The following is a 20,566-nucleotide window of genomic DNA, read 5'->3' as shown; positions in this document are numbered from 1 at the left end:
GAATGAATTAGAAAAGAATAAAACCTACGTAATTAATGACCTTGGCAATGGTAGAAAGAATTTAGAAAAAGAACAACAGATTATTCCAAATGAAGGTGTGAGGAAGGGGACAAAAATAACAGGAGGAGTTACTAATGAGGACAAAACAACTACGTGAAAACTCAATGAAGCTAAAAAAGCTCATTCTCGAGAATGTGAATTACATTCACAAATCCTAGCCACGATAAGCAAGGAGAAAAGCGGGGATTAGGCACACATCTCCATATGGGGATGAAACAGCAGACACCACCACAAATCTGACACATATTGCCTTTATTTTTTTCACTTTTAAGTTCAGGGATACATGTGCAGGTTTGTTAGACAGATAAACTTGTGTCAAGGGGGTTTGTTTTGGTTTTTGTGCGTGGGTTTTTGTTTTGTTTTGTTTTGTTTTGTTTTTTGAGACGGAGTCTCGCTCTGTCACCAGGCTGGAGTGCAGTGGCGTGATCTCGGCTCACTGCAACCTCCGCCTCCCGGGTTCAAGCAATTCTCCTGCCTCAGCCTCCCGAGTAACTGGGACTACAGGCGCCTGCCACCACGACCGGCTAATTTTTGTATTTTTAGTAGAGGCAGGGGTTTCACCATCTTGGCCTGGCTGGTCTCGAACTCCTGACCTCATGATCCATCCTCCTCGGTCTCCCAAAGTGCTGGGATTACTAGGTCTTAAACCTAGTGCCCTGTTTTCCTGATCCTCTCCCTCCTTACTCCCTTCACCCTCAAATGCGCCCCAGTGTCTGTTGTCCCCCTCTATGTGTCCATGTGTTCCCATCCTTTAGCTCCCTCTTATAAGTGAGAATATGTAGTATTTGGTTTTCTGTTCCTGCATTAGTTTCCCAAGGATGATGGCCTCCAGCTCCATCCTGCCCCCACAAAGGACATGCTGTCATTCTTTTTTATGACTGCATAGTATTCCATAGTGCATATGTGCCACGTTTTCTTTATCTAGTCTGTCATTGATGGGCATTTGGGTTGATTCCATGTCTTTGCTATTGTGAATAGTGCTGCAATGACCATTCGCGTCCATGTGTCTTTATGGTAAAATGATTTATATTCGTCTGAGTATATACCCAGAATTGGGATTGCTGGATTGAAGGGTAGTTCTGCTGATAGCTCTCTGAGGAATCGCCATACTGCTTTCCACAATGGTTGAACTAGTTTACACTCTCACCAATGGTGTATAAGTGTTCCCTTTTCTCCGCAACCCCACCAGCATTTGTTATTTTTTGACTTTTTAATAATAGCTATTCTCACTGGTGCGAGATGGTATCTCATTGTGGTTTTGATTTGCATTTCTCTAGTGATCAATGATATTGAGGTTTTTTTCATATGCTTGTTGGCACATGTATGTCTTCTTTTGAAAAGTGTGTGTTTGTGTCCTTTGCCCACATTTTAAGGGGGTTGTTTGTTTTTCTCTTGTAAATTTGCTTAAGTTCCGTATAGATGCTGGATATTAGACGTTTGTCAGATGCGTTGTTTATAAATACATTTTCCCATTCTATAGGTTGTCTGTTCACTCTGTTGATAGTTTCTTTTGCTGTGCAGGAGCTCTTAAGTTTAATTAGATCCCACTGGTGAATTTTTGCATTTGTTATGATTGTTTTTGGTGTCTTTGTCATGGAATCTTTGCCCATTCCTATGTCCAGGATAATATTGCCTGGATTGTCTTCTAGGGATTTATAGTTTTGGGCTTTACATTTAAGTCTTTAGTTTGTCTTGAGTTAATTTTTGTATGTGGTAGAAGGAATGGGTCCAGTTGCAATCTTCTGCATATGGCTAGCCAGTTATCCCAGCATCATTTATTGAATAGGGAGTCTTTTCCCCATTGCTTGTTTTTGTCAGCTTTGTCACAGATCAGATGGTCGTAGATGTGTGGCCTTATTTCTGGGCACCCTATTCTGTTCCATTGGTCTATGTGCCTGTTTGTGTACCAGTGCCATGCTGTTTTGGTTACTGTAGCCTGGTAGTATAGTTTGAAGTTGGGTAATGTGATGCCTCCAGCTTTGTTCTTTTTGCATAGGATTGCCTTGGCTATTCGGGCTCATTTTGGTTCTATATGAATTTTATAATAGTTTTCTCTACTTCTGTGAAGAATGTTGTTGGTAGTTTGAGGGGAATAGCATTGAATCTGTACATTACTTTGGGCAGGATAGCCATCTTACTGATATTGATTCTTCTGATCCATGAGTATGGGATGTTTTTCCGTTTGTTTGTGTCTTCTCTGATTTCTTTAAGGAGTGTTTTATGATTTCCACTGTAGAGATCTTTCACCTCCCCAGTTAGCTATATTCCTGTATTTTATTTTGTGTGTGTGTGGCACTTGTGAATGGGATTGCCTTTCTGATTTGGCCCTCAGTTTGGCTGTTGTTGGTGTATTGAAATGATAGTGAATTTGTACATAGATTTTGTATCCTGCAACATTGCTGAAGTTGTTTATCAACTGGAGGAGCTTTTAGGCTGAACACTCAAGTTCTTTCAAACATCTGGAAAGCCCTTTCAAGAAGGATTACTACAAATAAGCACAGATAATGAAAACTGCAATACACATCTAACTCTTCAAAGCCCAGACAATGAAGAACATTTACTAACATCAACACCACCCAGAAAAACATGACCTCACTAAATGAGGTAAATAAGGCACCAGGGACCAATCCTAGAGAAGCAGAAATATCTGACCTTTCAGACAAATAATTCAAAATAGTTTTGTTGAGGAATGTCAAAGACATTCGAGATAAAACAGAAAAAGAACTCAGAATTCTATCTTATAAATTTGACATAGAGATTAAAATAAGTTTTAAAAATCAAGCAGAAAAATTCTAGAACTGAAAAAATGCAATTGGCATACTGAAGAATGCATCAGAGTCCTTTAATAGCAGAACTGATCAAGCAGAAGAAGAATTTGTGAGCTTGAAGACAGGCTATTTGAAAATACACAGTCAGGATCAAGAAAATGAGGTATATATACACCATGGAATACTATGCAGTCATAAAAAAGAATGAGATCATGTCCTTTGCAGGAATGTGGATGGAGCTGGAGGTCATTATCCTCAAAAAACTAACTCAGGAACAGAAAACTAAATACCTCATGTTCTCACCTATCAGTGGGAGCTAAATGATGAGAACATGTGGACACAGAGGAACAACAGACACTGGGACATATTGAAGGGTGGGGGTTGGAAGAAGGGAATGGATCAAGAAAAATAACTAATGGGTACTAGGCTTAATATCTGGGTGACAAAATAATCTGCACAACAGTCAGAGCCTTGGCACTTGGGTCTGAACCTTGCTCAGAGTAGGAGTCCGCACAGATGTCAGCTAAGTTTCCAGAATGACTACCATCTTGACTTACACTTTTAAAACTCTTCCCACTGCATGGCCAGGCATGGTGGCTCATGCCTGTAATCCCAGCACTTTGGGAGGCCAAGGCGGGTGGATCACGAGGTCAGGAGATCGACACCATCCTGGCTAACACGGTGAAACCCTGTCTCTACTAAAAATACAAAAAAAAAAAAAAAAAATTAGCCAGGCATGGTGGTGGGTGCCTGTAGTCCCAGCTACTCAGGAATCTGAGGCAGGAGAATGGTGTGAACTCGGGAGGCAGAGCTGGCAGTGAGCCGAGATTGCTCTAGCCTGGGCGACAGAGCGAGACTTCATCTCAAAAAAAAAAAAAAAAGTAAGGGGATGAAGTTAAAGCAAAGAGTTTCTTTTTTTAAAAAAAAAACACAGAGTCTCGCTCCGTCACCCAGGCCAGAGTGTAGTGGCATGATCTCGGCTCACTGCAACCTCCACCTCCTGGGTTCAAGCAATTCTTCTGCCTCAACCTCCTGAGTAGCTGGGACTGCAGAGGTGCACCACCATGCCCAGCTAATTTTTGTATTTTTTAGTAGAGACTGGGTTTCACCATATTGGTCAGGCTGGTCTTGAACTCCTGACCTCGTGATCCACCTTCCTTGGCCTCCCAAAGTGCTGGGATTACAGGCGCAAGCCACCACACCCGGCTAGGCACAGAGTTTCTATTAGTTTTCCTTTTGCTTTGTGTTTGTTTATGCAAAGAGTGTTAACTTGTTATAAGATTAAAAAAATGGGTTACAAAGTAGTATTTGCAAACCAAAAAACATACAATGGAGACACAGAAAATAAAAAGCAAGAAACTAAATCATATCACCAGAGAAAATCAGTTTTACTAAAGGAAGACAAGAAGGAAAGAAAGAAGAAAAAAAACACAAAACAACCAGAAAACAAATAACAAAATTGCAGGAGTAAGTCCTTACTTATCAGTAATAACATTACATGTAAATGGACTAAACTCTCCAATCAAAAGACATAGACTGGCTGAATGGATGAGAAAACAAGACCCATAGATCTGTTTCCTACAAGAAACACACTACGCCTATAAAGACACACATACACTGAAAGCTAAAGGATGGAAAAAGATTTTCCATGCCAATGGAAACCAAAAAAGAGCAGGAGTTACTGTACTTATATATGACAAATAGATTTCAAGACCAAAACTCTAAAAAGAGACAAAGAAGTTCACTACATAATGATAAAGGGGTCTAGTGGGTTTTGGGGCTGAGAGCTGGGATATGAAAGGTGGGGATGTCTTGGGACCCAGCCTCTGATTTTATTCTAGGAACCCTCCCAAACCCACCCTCTGGGCTGAGCCAGGCTCTGTGATCACCTGGGCAAGGCCCATTACCATGTGGTGTCAGGGGATCCTGGAGGCTCAAGGGTATGCTCTAAAGAAGGAAGATCAGTGCTCTGGAGCAGAAGGGACTCACTGGAGGTTGGGAACAAAGGCACATTCCCCATTCCATCCATGTCATAGGAACACACAGGGTGATATCACTGTTACTATGGCAACCGCCCTTGCTGGTCAGAGCACAGTGACTCCCACTAGGTATCTCCACTAGTTAGCGCAGAACTGCTGTTCTCCATCCTGAGCTGCCCAAGAGTGGCCTTTTGTCTCCAGTGAGGAGGAGGGACCTGGGACAGCTGGGGACAGACTCACCTGCCTGCACACAGGTCCTGGGGCCCAGACTCAGCCCTGAAAGAGAGTTCCCTGTAAGAGATTTGTCCCCCTGGGAGCCTGAGCAGGCCTTCCCATCGTGGGAGCCCCTGAACACCTGGAGTCCCCTGATAGACCAGGGCTTCGTTGTGGGTTACAGTCCTTCCTTTTCCTCTTCAAATCTTATGGAAGCTGAGTGGGGACATGAGGATGGAAGCATACACATCATTTTGAAACAGTGCAATACAATCTAGGGTATATTTATTAAAATGACTCTTGATATTCTTCATATTTACTATGCAGGGTGAAGACACACATTTCAATTTTATTTATTTGTTATTTATTTATTTATTTTGAGATGCAGTTTCACTCTTGTTGCCCAGGGTGGAGTGCAATGGCTCTATCTCAGCTCACCACAACCTCCGCCTCCCGGGTTCAAGTGATTCTCCTGCCTCAGCCTCCCAAGTAGCTGGGATTACAGGCACGTGCCATCACGCCCGGCTAATTTTGTATTTTTAGTAGAGACAGGGTTTCTCCATGTTGGTCAGGCTAGTCTCAAACTCCCGACCTCAGGTGATCTGCCTGCCTCGGCCTCCCAAAGTGCTGGGATTACAGGCATGAGCCACAGCGCCCGGCCCGTACATTTCAATTTTAAACGGATGCGCCCTAGTCCTTAGTTAGTCTTTCCTCATCTCTGTAAAATGATCAGCTACTCACCTCCTGGGCTACTACTGCTAGACATCGTTTTCTCTTCCTTCTTTCTGACACCTACAATAGATAGGACATCCCCCCTCCTCATTCTCTCCCAAGTACTTTAAATTACAATTTATAAAGTTTCTATGCTACACTCTAAAAAAATTCTGTTTTGTTTTCTAATTTCATAATTGGTGCTTCACTGTATCTTGTCCTCGAAGGAATAAGTGTTTTGATTGTGTTCATTAAATCTGATTTTTCTATGTCTTCTAATTATTTTATATAATATTCATTCTGCTGTAGAAAAAAAAATCATATAATCCTGCCTCAGAAATTCAATGTCCTTTGTATTTCCCAAATATTTAAACATGTTTAACCTAAGATAGATCTCACACATTCCTAGTACGCCTTTTGACCATGATAATCCTCATTAATGAGTGTGGATTGTCAATCATAGCACTTTGTGTTTGATTTTTTGGTTTGTTTTTTGTTTTTATTTATTTATTTTTTGAGACGGAGTCTCACTCTGTCACCCAGTCTGGAGTGCAGTGGCACGATCTCAGCTCACTGCAACCTCTGCCTCCTGAGTTCAAGCAACTCTCCTACTTTAGCCTCCTGAGTAGCTGGGACTACAGGTGCTCACCACCACATCCAGCTAATTTTTTTTTTTTTTTTTTTTTTTTTTTGTATTTTTAGTAGAGATGGGGTTTCACCATGTGGCCAGGATGGTCTCGATCTGTTGACCTCATGATCTGCCTGCCTCGGCCTCCCAAAGTGCTAGGATTACAGGCGTGAGCCACCACGCCCGGCCTGTGTTTGTTTTTGAGACAGAGTCTTGCTCTGTCACCCAGGCTAAAGTGCAGTGGAGCACTACCCCAGTTCACTGCAGCCTCCGCCTGCCAGACTCAAGTGATCTTCGACCTCAGACTCCTAAGTAGCTGGAACTACAGGTGTGCACCACCACACCCGGTTCATTTTTGTCTTTTTAGTAGAGATGGGGTTTCACCATGTTGCCCAGGCTAGTCTCGAACTCCTGGGCTCCAGCGATCTGCCCACCTTGGCCTCCCAGGGCTCTGGGAAAATAGGCGTGAGCCATCGCAGGCAGCCAGTCATAGCACTTTTTATCATTAGGATGATTCCTCTTTCTTCTCATTCTTGGACACTCACCCCCCAGTGCCTCATCTGCCAGAGAGGGTTTCTACCAGGGCTGTACTGGGAGTTAGGCTTGAAAAGAGGAGGAAGGCACCACCTTCCTGGGTCTCGTGAGTCTGCTCAGGGCTGTAACCAGCAGGGGAGGGTCCAGTGTGAACCTCATGTCTGACAACTCTACAATGAATCTGTTTTACACACACGGAGGAGGCGGCTCAGGGCTGACCATAAACCTGAGTCAATGAGCAGAGATATCCCAGTGCCATCCACAAACACAGGGGATGAGGAGCCACAACTTTCCACTTTCACCCCAAACCCCGACCCCTCCCTGACTGTGAGGGCCCTAGGGTTCTCCTCTGTCTCATATAGAGGCAGAAACCTCCCTTTTAGTGATTCCCTGACATTGCAAGTCACCAGCAGCCACATTGCAGGTCACCAGCAGCCACATTGCAGGTCACCAGCAGCCACTCGGCTCTGACCTCGCTGCTTCCTGAGGTTCCCTGCCTGTGTCAGAAGTTTCATTTCTCATTTCCTTCTACGGCTGCATATTTCAATTAGTCAGGGTTCTCTAGAGGGGCAGAACTAACAGGATAGGTGTATATATAAAGGGGAGTTTATTAAGGAGTATTGATTCACACGATCACAAGGTGAGGCCCCACAATAGACTGTCTGTAAGCTGAGGAGCGAGGAAGCCAGTCCAAGTCCCAAACCCTCAGAAGCAGAGAAGCCGACAGTGCAGCCTTCAGTCTGTGGTCAAAGGCCCCACATGGGAAGGTCAGGGCTTGGCAGAGTGGGAGACGGACCTGGCTGGGCTGGGGGTGAGAGCAATGCAGGTTCCATCCTGTACGGCCCACTCCCTCCCCCAGACCCTGTTGTGCTGGGGAAGGGAGGGTTGTAAGGAGGACACCAGCCCCAGATGGAGGCACTAAGACAGGCCCCTCCTGTCAGATGAGGAGACCCAGAGCAGGAAGCGGGTGTTTACCTGGTGGAGCAGCAGGAGGACAGCTGGGGAAAACACAAGGTCCCAGGTTCCCTTCCCAGACCTGCTTCTTCCAGGCTGGGGGGCCTGGGGCAGGCGATTCCCCCCCGAGCCTCAGTTTGTGCATCTGCGAAATGGGTTGTGGGGTTGGCAATCCCATGTTGCACGACTGCTGTGAGGGTTGGAGCTCATGAAGACCCAGCACACGCCTGCACACAGTAGGTGCTCACATCAGTGATGTCATCCTCATTCCCGACATCATCACCCGCAAGGTCTGGGAAGATACCTGGGGGTTGTAACTGGGGTCTCATTGGCTTTTGTCCTGCTGCTCATCCTCCTCCTCCAATGTCGGCATCAGAGCAAACACAGGACATTGGGTAAGTAGGGAATGGGGGAACCTGTGGACCCACCGAGGGTGGGCTCAGGACACCAACCAAAGGGGAACCAAACACACAAGAAATTCAGCTTAGAAAAACAGCTCCAGAAAGTCCCAGCTGAAAAATCTAGAAAGAGAATAAATGAGAGCGTATGTGCAAGTAATTTATTCTTTGGGCTTTTTATTTTATTTTATTTTATTTGAGACATGATCTGGCTCTGTCACCCAGGCTGGAGTGCAGTGGTGTGATCTCGGCTCACTGCAACCTCCACCTCCCAAGATCCTCAATGATCCTCCTACCTCAGCCTCCTGAGTAGCTGGGACTACAGGCCCCTATCATCACGCCAGGCTAATTATTTTTTTGAGGGGGGAGAGATGGGGGTCTCGCTATGTTGCCCAGGCTGGTCTCAAACTCCTGAGTTCAAGCAGTCCACCCGCCTCAGCCTTCCAAAGTGCTGGGATTACAGGCATGAGCCATTGGGCCCAACCTCTTCAGGCCTTTATAAATGTATCTAGTATTTAAAACATCTATGCAAGCTGGGTGTAGTGGCTCATGCCTGTAATCCCAGCACTTTGGAAGGCTGAGGCAGGTGGATTGCTTGAGCCCAGGAGTTTGAGAGGACCCTGGGCAATGTGGTGAGACCCCATCTCTACAAAAAAAATTAAAAATGCAAATAAGCCAGGTTTGGTGGTGTGCACCTGTGGTCCCAGCTACTCAAGATGCTGAGGCAGGAGGATCACTTGACCCTGTGAGGTCAAGGCTGCAGTGAGCTGGGATCGCACCACTGCACTCCAGCCTGGGCGACAGAGCGATACCTTGTCTCAAAAAAAATATATATATAACATATATGTTATATATATGTTATATGTCTATTATACATATAACATACATATAACATATATGTCATATGTTATATGTATAATAGACATATAACATATATGTTTATATGTTATATGTATAATAGACATATAACATATATGTTTATATGTATATATGTATATATGTGTTATATGTATATATGTATATATGTATATATGTATGTTATATGTATATATGTATATATTATATATGTATGTTATATATACATATGTATATATGTATATATAACATATATATGTCATATATATTATATATAACATATATAGTCATACATATTATATAACATATATATGTCATATATAATATATATGACATATATATGGGTGTGTTTTCAAGTTTCCTTCTTTCCCCTAAAGTCGCATGTACAGGGTGGGTGGTTCTAAGGTTCCCAGGGCTGAGACTCTGTCCTCCTTCACCCAGCCCAGAGAGAGGCTGATTTCCAACATCCTGCAGGGGCTGTGGAGCCAGAGCCCAAGAACAGGGGCCTGCCGAGGAGGTAATTCTGCCCGAAGACCCCAGACTCCCCCACACCACACTCTCGTGTCCTCCCCCAGGTCCAGCCCAGCTGCTGACATCCAAGAAGAAAACCTCAGTGAGTGAGAGGAAGAGGGGGTGCACCTGGGGTGCAGATGGGGGCCCTGCAGTTTCAGTAGTAACAGGAAGGGGCTGGGAAGGGGCTGGGGCTCAGGAGAACATGGTTCACTTCATACTGTGGAACCTCGGGGACATCACACCCGCTCCCTAGATCTCAGCAGTCCCACTGGGAGCAGGACAGGGGCAGGTGGTACTGGGAGATCCTAGCGAAACTTGCCAGGAGAGGAACCCCTTGCTTTGCCCCAGCAGACCCTGCCGCAAAGCACACACAGCTCAGGACAGGGTGGAGCTGGACAGTCATTGTGAGAAACACGCTCACCCATGAAAGCCCAAAGAATGCACTCAGAGGCACGAACGACAGGCAAAGTGAGACTTTTTTTTTTTGAGACGGAGTCTCACTCTGCTGCCCAGGCTGGAGTGCAGTGGCACGATCTCGGCTCACTGCAAGCTCCGCCTCCTGGGTTCCAGCGAATCTCCTGCCTCAGCCTCCCGAGTAGCTGGGATTACAGGCAGGCACCACCACGCCCAGCTGATTGTTTTTGTATTTTTAGGAGAGATGGGGTTTCACCATATTGGCCATGCTGGTCTCACGCCATTCTCACGCCATTCTCCTGCCTCAGCCTCCCGAGTAGCTGGAACTACAGGCGCCCGCCACCACGCCCAGCTAATTTTTTCGTATTTTTAGTAGAGACGGGGTTTCGCCGTGTTAGCCAGGATGGTCTCGATCTCCCGACCTCGCGATCCACCTGCCTTGGCCTCCCAAAGTGCTGGGATGACAGGCATGAGCCACCGCGCCCTGCCTGAAAGTGAGATTTTTAATAGGGTCTTGCAAGATTGGGTGTCTGCTAGGCAGGCCCCCCGCCCCCCACCCCCGGCATTCACAGCAGGTAATTTATCTCCTAGCACGCAAGTCCCTCCCCCAGTTCCTCACTGCTGAGTACTATGAGGTTACAATCTTCCCAGATTTTGCCTGAGTTTCATTATCCCCCTTATAAGGTTACACCCCATCCCCTTCCCCGCTTAAGTTGCGATTTCCCAATAACAAAATTTTTTTCCCTTTCATGGGCTGACCCCCCGCCCCTACATTCTGTTCACTTATTGTGATTTGCTAGGAGCATGAGCCGGGCGGTTTGTTACATCCGCAGACTGGCTGCCAGTGCTTAGATTTATCATGCCTTGAAAATGGACCATTTAAAATGTGTTTTCACAAATTCCCTTCTCTTTTTTATTTACTTCCTTCGGTCTCATTTTCATTTGAACACTTCTGGGGCTTGAATTGCTTTAGAAGTTGTTTACTTTCTTTTTTTTTCTTTTTTTCTTTTTTTTTTTTTTTGAGACAGAGTCTTCCTGTGTGGTCCAGGCTGGAGTGCAGTGGTGCGATCCTGGCTCACTGCAAGCTCCACCTCCCAGGTTCACGCCATTCTCCTGCCTCAGCCTCCCGAGTAGCTGGGATTACAGGCAGGCACCACCACGCCCAGCTGATTGTTTTTGTATTTTTAGGAGAGATGGGGTTTCACCATATTGGCCATGCTGGTCTCAAACTCCTGACCTCAGGTGATCCACCCACCTCAGTCTCCCAAAGTGCTGGGATTACAGGCATGAGCTACTGCACCCAGTCAAATTTTTCACTTTATGGCTACATAGTAGGTGTATATATTTATTGAATTACTTTTCGATGGTATTAATTCAATTTACTATTTTTCACCTTCACGATGTCTGTCTAATGCATTTCAACAACTGTCTATTTTTTCCTCATACGGTTGTCATTCCTGTGGGGTGTCCCCTGCCACACACCTGGCCTTTCATAAAGGGTTTCTCCCACGGCTGTCCAGGCATCAGCCTGATGAAGGGGACTGTTGCCGCTGCTCCTGCCCCACTCTCCCAAACTTAGCGTCAGCTCAAGATTGTGCCCAGCAGGGATGGGACCAACGCCAGCCTCACACTCACCTGTGGGGCAGACGCCCATGTCTGACCACCGTGGGTTGAATCTGTTTCTCACACACAGGGGAGGGGCTGAGCACTAACCATGGACTCCAGTGAGTGAGCAGAGACCCCCCAGCGCCTGTCCACACACACAGGGGAGGGGGAGCCACAGCTTCCAGCCTCACCCAGAGCCCTGACCCCTCCCTGCCTGGAAGGACCTGGGGTTCCTCTTCTGTCCCACACGGAGGTGGGAACCTCCTCCTCCCTAATGACCCTGGGTGGTCCCAGATACCTGTGGCCACTCAGCATTGAACTCTGCTCATTGAAGGGGATGCGTCTCAATGTGAGGAACTGTTCTTCCTCTTTCCGTGCCTGTGGCTGTGATGATCTGCATATTTCAGACGCATCACAAGGAGAATTTCATGGTATTTGGAGCCGACGTGGGCTCTTGAGTGGGGGCATCAGTCATCCTCCTCGACTGTGGAGCCCAACACCAGGATCCTCTCCCATCCCCATCCTATGGAGAACCTATGGAAGTCCTGTGGATGTCTTATGGAGATACTATGAAGGTCCCATGGAGGTCCCGTGGAGGTCCTGTGGAGGCCCTGTGAAGATCCTATGGGGCTATGGAAGTCCTGTGGATGTCTTGTGGAGATACTATGAAGATCCCATGAAGGTCCCGTGGAGGTCCTATGGAGGCCCTGTGAAGATCCTATGGAGATGCTATGGAGGTCCTATGGAGATCCTATGAAGATCCCATGCAGGTCCCGTGGAGGTCTTATGGAGGCCCTGTGAAGATGCTATGGAGAACCTATGGAGGTCCTGTGGATGTCTTATGGAGATACTATGAAGATCCCATGCAGGTCCCATGGAGGTCCTATGGAAGCCCTGAGAAGATGCTATGGAGAACCTATGGAGGTCTTGTGGAGGTCCTATGGAGAACCTATGGAGGTCTTATGACACTCCTATGGAGATCCTACGGAGGTGCCATGGAGGTCCTATTGAGATTCCATGGAGGTCCTGTGGAGGTCCTATGGAGGTGCCATGGAGGTCCTATTGAGATTCTATGGAGGTCCTGTGGAGAACCTATGGAGGTCCTATGGAGGTCCTGTGGCGGTCCCATGGACATTCTATAGAGGTCTTGCTGATTCTATGGAGATTCTAGCACTTTTCCATGCATGAGGTTAGGAAATAGACGTGGGGTTTCAGGATAGGAAGTCTAAGGCCAGCACTATGTTTTCTGAGGAAACTCAAAGTAAATAGTTTCTTGTTCCAGAAGAAGCCCAAATTTTTTTTTTTTTTTTTTTTTTTGGAGGTAGAGTCTCGCTCTGTCGCCCAGGCTGGAGTGCAGTGGCGCCATCTCGGCTCACTGAAAGCTCCGCCTCCTGGGTTCATGCCATTCTCCTGCTTCAGCCTCCCGAGTAGCTGGGACTACAGGTGCCCGCCACCATGCCCAGCTAATTTTTTTTGTATTTTTTTAGTAGAGACGGGGTTTCACCGTGTTAGCCAGGATGGCCTCGATTTCCTGACCTCGTGATCCACCAGCCTCAGCCTCCCAAAGTGCTGGGATTACAGGCGTGAGACACGGTGCCCAGACAAGAAGCCCAAATCTTATATGGCTGCTAGGGACACATAAGCATCTTCTTCGCAAACGATGGAACAAACTTCACACACTTCTTCACACACTTCTTCCTCAGTAAGGCACAGAGACACGAGCAAAAAGAAAGCCGGTCAAGGAAAACAAAGCCTATGACTGGCAGCCAGCCAGGCAGACACACATACAACACAGACACACACACACACACACACAGAGTCAGGATCCTACAGATAAAACTGAGATGAAGACAGACACCAGCAGACATGCAGAGTACTCCTCAGTACAAAGGAAAAGAATACTTTGTTCCTTCCCTGTGCATAGTATAAGCATGTCTTGTGCACGACAATCAAAAACTCTTTATCTGCAGATGTCTACAAGAAACATTCCCTCTCAGCCCAGCTGTGCCCCCTAGTGAGTAAGGTTGGAGAGCATGTGACCTTGTTCTGCAGCTCTGGAAGCTCATTTGACCTTTGCCTTCTAACCAGGAAGGGGAGGCCCCTGGACGCTGGCTCACTGGGGTGCAGAGACACAGTGGGGCATTCAGGCCAGCTTCCCTCTGGGTCTTGGGGCTGCTGATGGGACCTATAGATGCTGCAGCTCTCTGTCCATGGCTCTGCCTGTGAGTGCCCAGTCCTGAGTGACCCACTGCACCTGTTATGGGGGAAGCCCATGCCTGCTGCATGCCTTGCGAAACACTAAATCATGGAGCCATGTCTAAGGGACAGTCTGCTGGAGACATGGGGATGTTAGGGATCCTGGATGCCCAAGACCAAGGGAACCCAACCTCCTGCATCAGCATGACCCGGATGTGAGACATGGAGTCAAAGGAGATAATTTTAGAGCTTTAAGATTGGACTGCCCTCCTGGATTTGAGGCTAGCATGGGCCCTGTAAGCCCTTTGTTTTGGCCAAATTCTCCCATTTGGAACGGCTGTATTTACCCAATACCTGTACCCCTATTGTATCTAGGAAGTAACTAGCTTGCTTTTGGTTTTACAGGCTCATAGGTGGAAGGGATGTGCTGTGTCTTGCAATTCACCTGCCGCAGCCTCCCAAAGTGCTGGGATTACAGGTGGGAGCCACCCAGCCCCGCCTTGATAGTCACATTTTGATTATGCATCAGCCAATTGCTAAACATTGGGGTCGTTTTCACTATTTACCTATTACGAAAAGTGACACAAAACAACACACATTTTATATGATTCCATTTATATGAAATGTCCAGAGTATGCAAATCCATACAAACAGAACGTATATTCCTGATTCTTAAGCTGAGGGATGAGGAGAATTTGGACGATGACTCAGGGGCTTTCTTTCTCAGGTCATGGAAATGATCTGGAATTAGATACAGGTAGTGATTGCACCAAAAAACACTGATTTCTGCACCTTAAAATGGTGTGAATTCTATCCTGTAAGTAAATCAATAAACACATACCTTATCTATATCCAGGTCTCTGCCCAGACTTTGGGAAGCTGGAGACTTTCGCCACAGCCCTAACAGAGAGGAAAACTCAGATCGGCTCCATCGTGGAAGCTTCTCCTGAGACCATCAGACACCTGAGTTCTAGGAGCAGCTGAGTAACCTGAATGCCAAAGAGGGGGGCGTGTCATGACTGGTTCCACGGAGACAGAACCCACAAGGGTGGGAGGCTGCTGTACACACTGAGAGGGGGACGTCAGTTAACAGTGAATGTGGGAGCCAATGTTTTCCGGTTCTCCAGAGATCAAGATACACCTGGGGACCTAAAACAGAGGAGCACTGTGCACTCACCACAGGTTCGTTCCCATTCACAAGACTGATTGGGAGCAAGGTGGAGACCCCACATTAGTGATTAGACAGAAAGAGCTTCCACTGTGCATGGCCTGACATCTCATTTCCCATCCAGGTGCTTCTCTCACATGGAGGAAAAGACATAAGCCATGGGAAGAGGCTCAGATAATTCTGCCCACCTCAGATCCCAGGTAATGACTCATTGTGGCCGGAAGAGGGTGGATCATAACATCCCTCTACCCTAGGAGGAGTGCAGAGAACAAATCCTGGACCATGATCCTAGACAAATACCATTGGAGATATGCAGATTGGGAATAGGGACAGAAAACCCGTCCCCACCAAACAAACCTACCCAATAGAATGCAGCTGCCATGAGAAGCGGGGACAGAAACACGGAGACAGCCCCACTCTCAAGGCCCAGGCACACAGAAACTGCCCAAGACTGAGGCTAGAGGAGGACAGGAGAAAAGTCTGCTCTCGACCAGGAGCCTCTCCTGAGAAGCAAGCAGGAGCACCCACAGCTGGGGTTAGGGGACCAAAGTATCCGCTGATGACTTGGTTAATGCAGTGAGCGTCAGCCAGCTCTGTGTCAGCAGCCCCAGTGCATGCTGGAAGGGCCCATGAGTGTGGTGGCCATGGAGCAAGAAAAAAAGGACATGCTGCCAGGCGCGGTGGCTCACACCTGTATTCCCAGCACTTTGGGAGGCCGAGGTGGGCGGATTATCTGAGGTCAGGAGTTCAAGACCAGCCTGGCCAATATGGTGAAACCCCGTCCCTACTGAAAATACAAAAATTAGCCAGGTGTGGTGGAAGGCGCCTGTAATCCCAGCTACTCCAGAGGCTGAGGTAGGTGAATCAGGGGACAGAGGTTGCAGTGAGCCAAGATCGCACCACTGCACTCCAGCCTGGGCGACAGAGTGAGACTCCATCTCAAAAAAAAAAGAAAAGAAAGGAATCAAAGAAAAAAGGACATGCATTGAACCAACACCAGCGACTCCCTCTTACCAAGGACCAAGTAGCCACCACTGTTGCTGAGAGTCTCACCCGTGACCAGCAGAGCGTTCTGGATGTGATGCCTTTGACTGGACCGGCGAGTCATCTGGTGGCTGCTTGACGACACGGCGCACATTCCACCAGGAGGGGGCAGCAAATCCTCCTGACCCGGATGGACGCTGGCGCGGAGATGGGTTCCTCAGCACCACAGACCGGGATGGACTGTGGCTCTCCGCCAGGAATCAGAGGCTCCCACCTGTTTAAATGGAGCATCTCATGACTTAATCTCAGATCGAGGGACCTACACGCCCATGAAATCAGTGGGGCAATGAGAACAGGGCCACGTGATATCCTGGGGGTGACCTGAGATAGGACGCGTGCCATGTAGTGGTTGGGTGCTGCTGGGGCTGACAGAGCATCGGAATGGCCTCTTACAGTAGATGCAAGAAACGGTTTGTGGATGAGACTCTGCACTTTAGGTGCTCTCTGACGGTGTAAGAGACATAGATATAAAACATATAGATAGCTGTAGACAATATACATATTCATATGAATGAACGCTAAATGATGCTATGTCTTTTCCTTCTAATATTTTTGTTCTTATTTTTCTATAATGGGCTCTGCAAATGAAAATGCTATGTCTTTTCAGAGGTAGAACACACGGCCTGGGAAAGAAAAGGAGCGCATCATCAACAGCACCCATCACCACCCTTCCAGGTGACCCACTGGGGAGATAAGCACATCCTGGGCCTGCAGTTTAGGTGATTTGGGGTTAGATGATCTGCCTGGTGGGAAATTACTACCAGGGAAGAAAATAAGGGTTACCCTATGCCAAAAGTGATCACTTTGCCCTTTTCTTTTTTTTTTTTTTTTTTTTTTTGGCTAACTTTAGAATATTTTTTTAAAAATTAGTTGCTTTTTATACAACTTTACAAAGTTTTTAATGTTTCTTTGGCAATGGAATATAATGGAATTTTACAACTATATAAAAAAGTTACGTTTGCCTAAGAAACAGTATTTACCGTGTGTACACAGCTGACTGACAAAATTCTCTACCATCCAGCACCCTAATTGACGAAATAAGCTACTTCATATTACAAGATTCCCGAAAAGAAAGGAGGAGAAAGATACACACACACACACATCGTCCTTGGCTCAGAACACAGTATCATGGCCCTATCTGCAGGCAATCTGCAATTACCAACTACAATTCAGTGATTAAAAAAATTTAAAAAAAAAACTTTCAGTGATGACACAATACTTATAAGTCCCACTGAACTACTGCTTTAGTTTAACTATACATAAGAAATTATTTAACCTTCTGCTATTCCAAATATATTTAATCCTCATGTCTTAAGATAAGTCTTCCTCCCCCAAAAACTAACTGCATTTTATCTCTGAAATTAAACGGAAAAACAAACAAAAAACAAAAACCCAGTGCTGATGGCAAACGTACAGCGAATTCACTTCTTCGTTCTCCACAGAGACTGAAATCAATTTCCAGGACCATGAAGAGCTAGAAATTCACCTATTTTCAGAGACTTGTTTGTAGACTATGCAGCAGCTCTCTTGTCTTTCTTTCAAAAAGCAGTACTATCAATTCAGACTTTTTAGGGGCCAAAGCTGTGCTTTTCCTATATTCAAAATCTGCAAACTCCCGGCCCCTGGAACCTCCTCTGAATCCACCGCGAAATCCTCAAGGGGTGGTCAAGGTACCACCTCTGCCACCACCACGCCCTCTGCCACCACGGAAACCAAGACCTCCTCTGCTTCTGTATCCCCCATGGCCACGGTTTGGACAAAGTGGGATTCCAAATGTTTCAGCATTTAATCTTCTTCCTTCAGCCCAGGTTGGTCTCCGTTCTCTATTGTCATCACAAGAAATATTATCAAAGAAGGATTTAGTTTGGTCATAACAGCAATTAGGTCCAAGTGGATCTTCTTCATCAGCATGTCCTTCACTGTTTTGGGTATCAACTCCTGAGTCTCCTTTATCTTCACCATTTACAGGCTTCTCTTGTTTCTCAAGTTTATCTTCTTTTAATTTAAGTTTATTATGAAACTCTCTGCCCATCTCTTCCTTGTTGAATTGTGCATTTGCACTTTCAAAGTCAAAGTCTTTCTCAAATTTCATTGGCCCATCTCGCCAAATACCAAATCGTCCCCTGCCACCCCGACGACCCCCACGCCCTCTCCTAGGCCCTGAAGGAGCACCTGGAGCTACTTGTCTCTTGTTATCATTTCTGAATTGCTCATTTTCTGGCCTTGGAACGTTGTGTGCTTCAGCTCACCTCTGCTCCTGATTCTCTATTGCTTTTTGGCTGGTAGACGGCAAAGGCCTGGTTGATACAGGACTCCTTCTCCCAACAGGTGCTGCAGCAGGTCAGTGGGCCCAGGCGGTCTGCACTCCTTTTTCCATGGTTGGGCTTCTTCTCAAAGGGTCGAACTGAGCACTTGAACGACCCTGAGATAATTGTGTTTTTAGAGATCTTGTATCCTGTGTAAAAGCAGAACCAACCGCAATACGCTGGGGCAAGGTACTAACTACTGTTTGATATTTCTGTTCCAAAGGAGGTCAAAGAGCTTCCAGCAACACCAACAGCACCAAACTGCTGCCCCACTAAGGAACTTGGACTGAACTAGCTGGATGTGGGCATCCTGCCGAAAGGCCCATAAGAACCCATGGACTGGAATGAAGAAGTCCATGGGCCTAGGGGGAACTGAACGATAGCTGGGTCTTGAGGCCAAGAACACCGTGGTTTTGGTGGCTCGCAAACAGTGAGGTGTTTCATGTGACTCCCACGGAATATAATATATTCAAAGACTCCATCTCGAGGCGGTATTGGACCATCTGTCGGTCTGTCTTCCGGACCAAAGGATCGAACTTTGGCGAGGGCTGCCGTGGAGTGTTCGGTGTCGACGGTGTAGAGGATGCCCTCGTGGCGGATCTCCACCTTGGACAGGAGGCTGATGCTTGCTGATGTCAAAGCTGCCCCCGCTCATGGCGCCGGCGCCGCCGCCGCCGCTCCGGGCCGCCCACAGGGAGGCAGATCCCAAGCCGCTGCCGCCCGCTCCGCACCCCCCCTCCGCACGCCCGCTCCGCACCCCCCCTCCGCACGCCCGCTCCGCACGCCCGCCCCGCACGCCCCCGCCGCACGCCCGCCCCGCACGCCCGCGCCGCACGCCCGCTCCGCACCCCCCCTCCGCACGCCCGCTCCGCACCCCCCCTCCGCACGCCCGCCCCGCACGCCCGCGCCGCACGCCCGCTCCGCACCCCCCCTCCGCACGCCCGCTCCGCACCCCCCCTCCGCACGCCCGCCCCGCACGCCCCCTCCGCACGCCCCCTCCGCACGCCCGCGCCGCACGCCCGCTCCGCACGCCCGCTCCGCACGCCCCCTCCGCACGCCCGCTCCGCACGCCCCCTCCGCACGCCCCCTCCGCACGCCCCCTCCGCACGCCCCCGCCGCTCGCCCCCGCCGCACGCCCGCCCCGCACGCCCGCCCCGCACGCCCCGTCCGCACGCCCCCTCCGCACGCCCCCTCCGCACGCCCGCCCCGCACGCCCGCCCCGCACGCCCCCTCCGCACGCCCCCTCCGCACGCCCCCTCCGCACGCCCGCTCCGCACGCCCCCTCCGCACGCCCGCTCCGCACCCCCCCCTCCCCACGCCCCCTCCGCACGCCCCCTCCGCACGCCCCCTCCCCACGCCCCCTCCGCACGCCCCCTCCGCACCCCCCCCTCCCCACGCCCCCTCCGCACGCCCCCTCCGCACGCCCCCTCCGCACGCCCGCTCCGCACGCAGGCTCCTCCTTCACTTCAGACCCAACATGGCGGCGGCGCCGGCTCCAGGACCCTCCCCCAGCCTCCCGCCCTCAAGCCCCTTTGCCCTTTTCTTTTTGCGGCTCCTGCAACCTCTGCTTCCCGGATTCAAGTGATTCTCCTGCCTTAACCTCCAGAGTAGCGGGGATTAGAGGCGTGTGCCAGGATGCCCGGCCAATTTGTTTTTTGTTTGTTTTTCTGAGGAGAGACAAGATTTCGCCATGTTGGCCAGGTCGGTCACAAGTGATCCACCCGCCTCGGCCTCCCAAAGTGCTGAGATTACAGGCGTGCGCCACCGCGCCTGGCCACCTTCGCCCTATTCTTTTTATTTTCTTTATCACAGTAGAACAGCAGGTAGGGAGAATTACGGGCAGCGTAGATCACTCACTGGGCACTGATGGAGGCTCCACAGAGAACACAACCATGATGGGTGTTGTGGGTTGCATTTTAACCCCAAAAGGACATGTCGGAGCCTTCACCCCCGTACCTGTGAGTGTGAACTCCTGCAGAAACAGGGTCTTTAGAGATGTGATTAGAGGGTGGGCGCGGTGGCTCACGCCTGTAATCCCAGCACTTTGGGAGGCCGAGGCGGGTGGATCACGAGGTCAGGAGATCGAGACCATCCTGACTAACACGGTGAAACCCCGTTTCTACTAAAAAAAAATACAAAAAAAATTAGCCGGGCGTGGTGGCAGGTGCCTGTAGTCCCAGCTACTCGGGAGCCTGAGGCAAGAGAATGGCTTGAACCTGG

At 48.5% G+C, this 20,566-nt stretch overlaps 1 protein-coding gene and 1 pseudogene; one reads left to right on the top strand and one right to left on the bottom strand.

Annotated features, from left to right (window-relative positions):
- The window catches only part of LOC129021111 (leukocyte immunoglobulin-like receptor subfamily B member 3), a 71,392-nt gene that overhangs the window by 35,147 nt on the left and 15,679 nt on the right, over nucleotides 1–20,566 (top strand).
- On the bottom strand, nucleotides 14,432–18,984 carry LOC129021228 (protein LSM14 homolog A-like; annotated as a pseudogene).

Source organism: Pongo pygmaeus, chromosome 20 (assembly GCF_028885625.2).
Source record: "Pongo pygmaeus isolate AG05252 chromosome 20, NHGRI_mPonPyg2-v2.0_pri, whole genome shotgun sequence".
NCBI lineage: Eukaryota > Metazoa > Chordata > Mammalia > Primates > Hominidae > Pongo > Pongo pygmaeus.
Note: the sequence above shows the minus strand (reverse complement) of the source record. Positions and strands in the feature narration are given on the sequence as shown.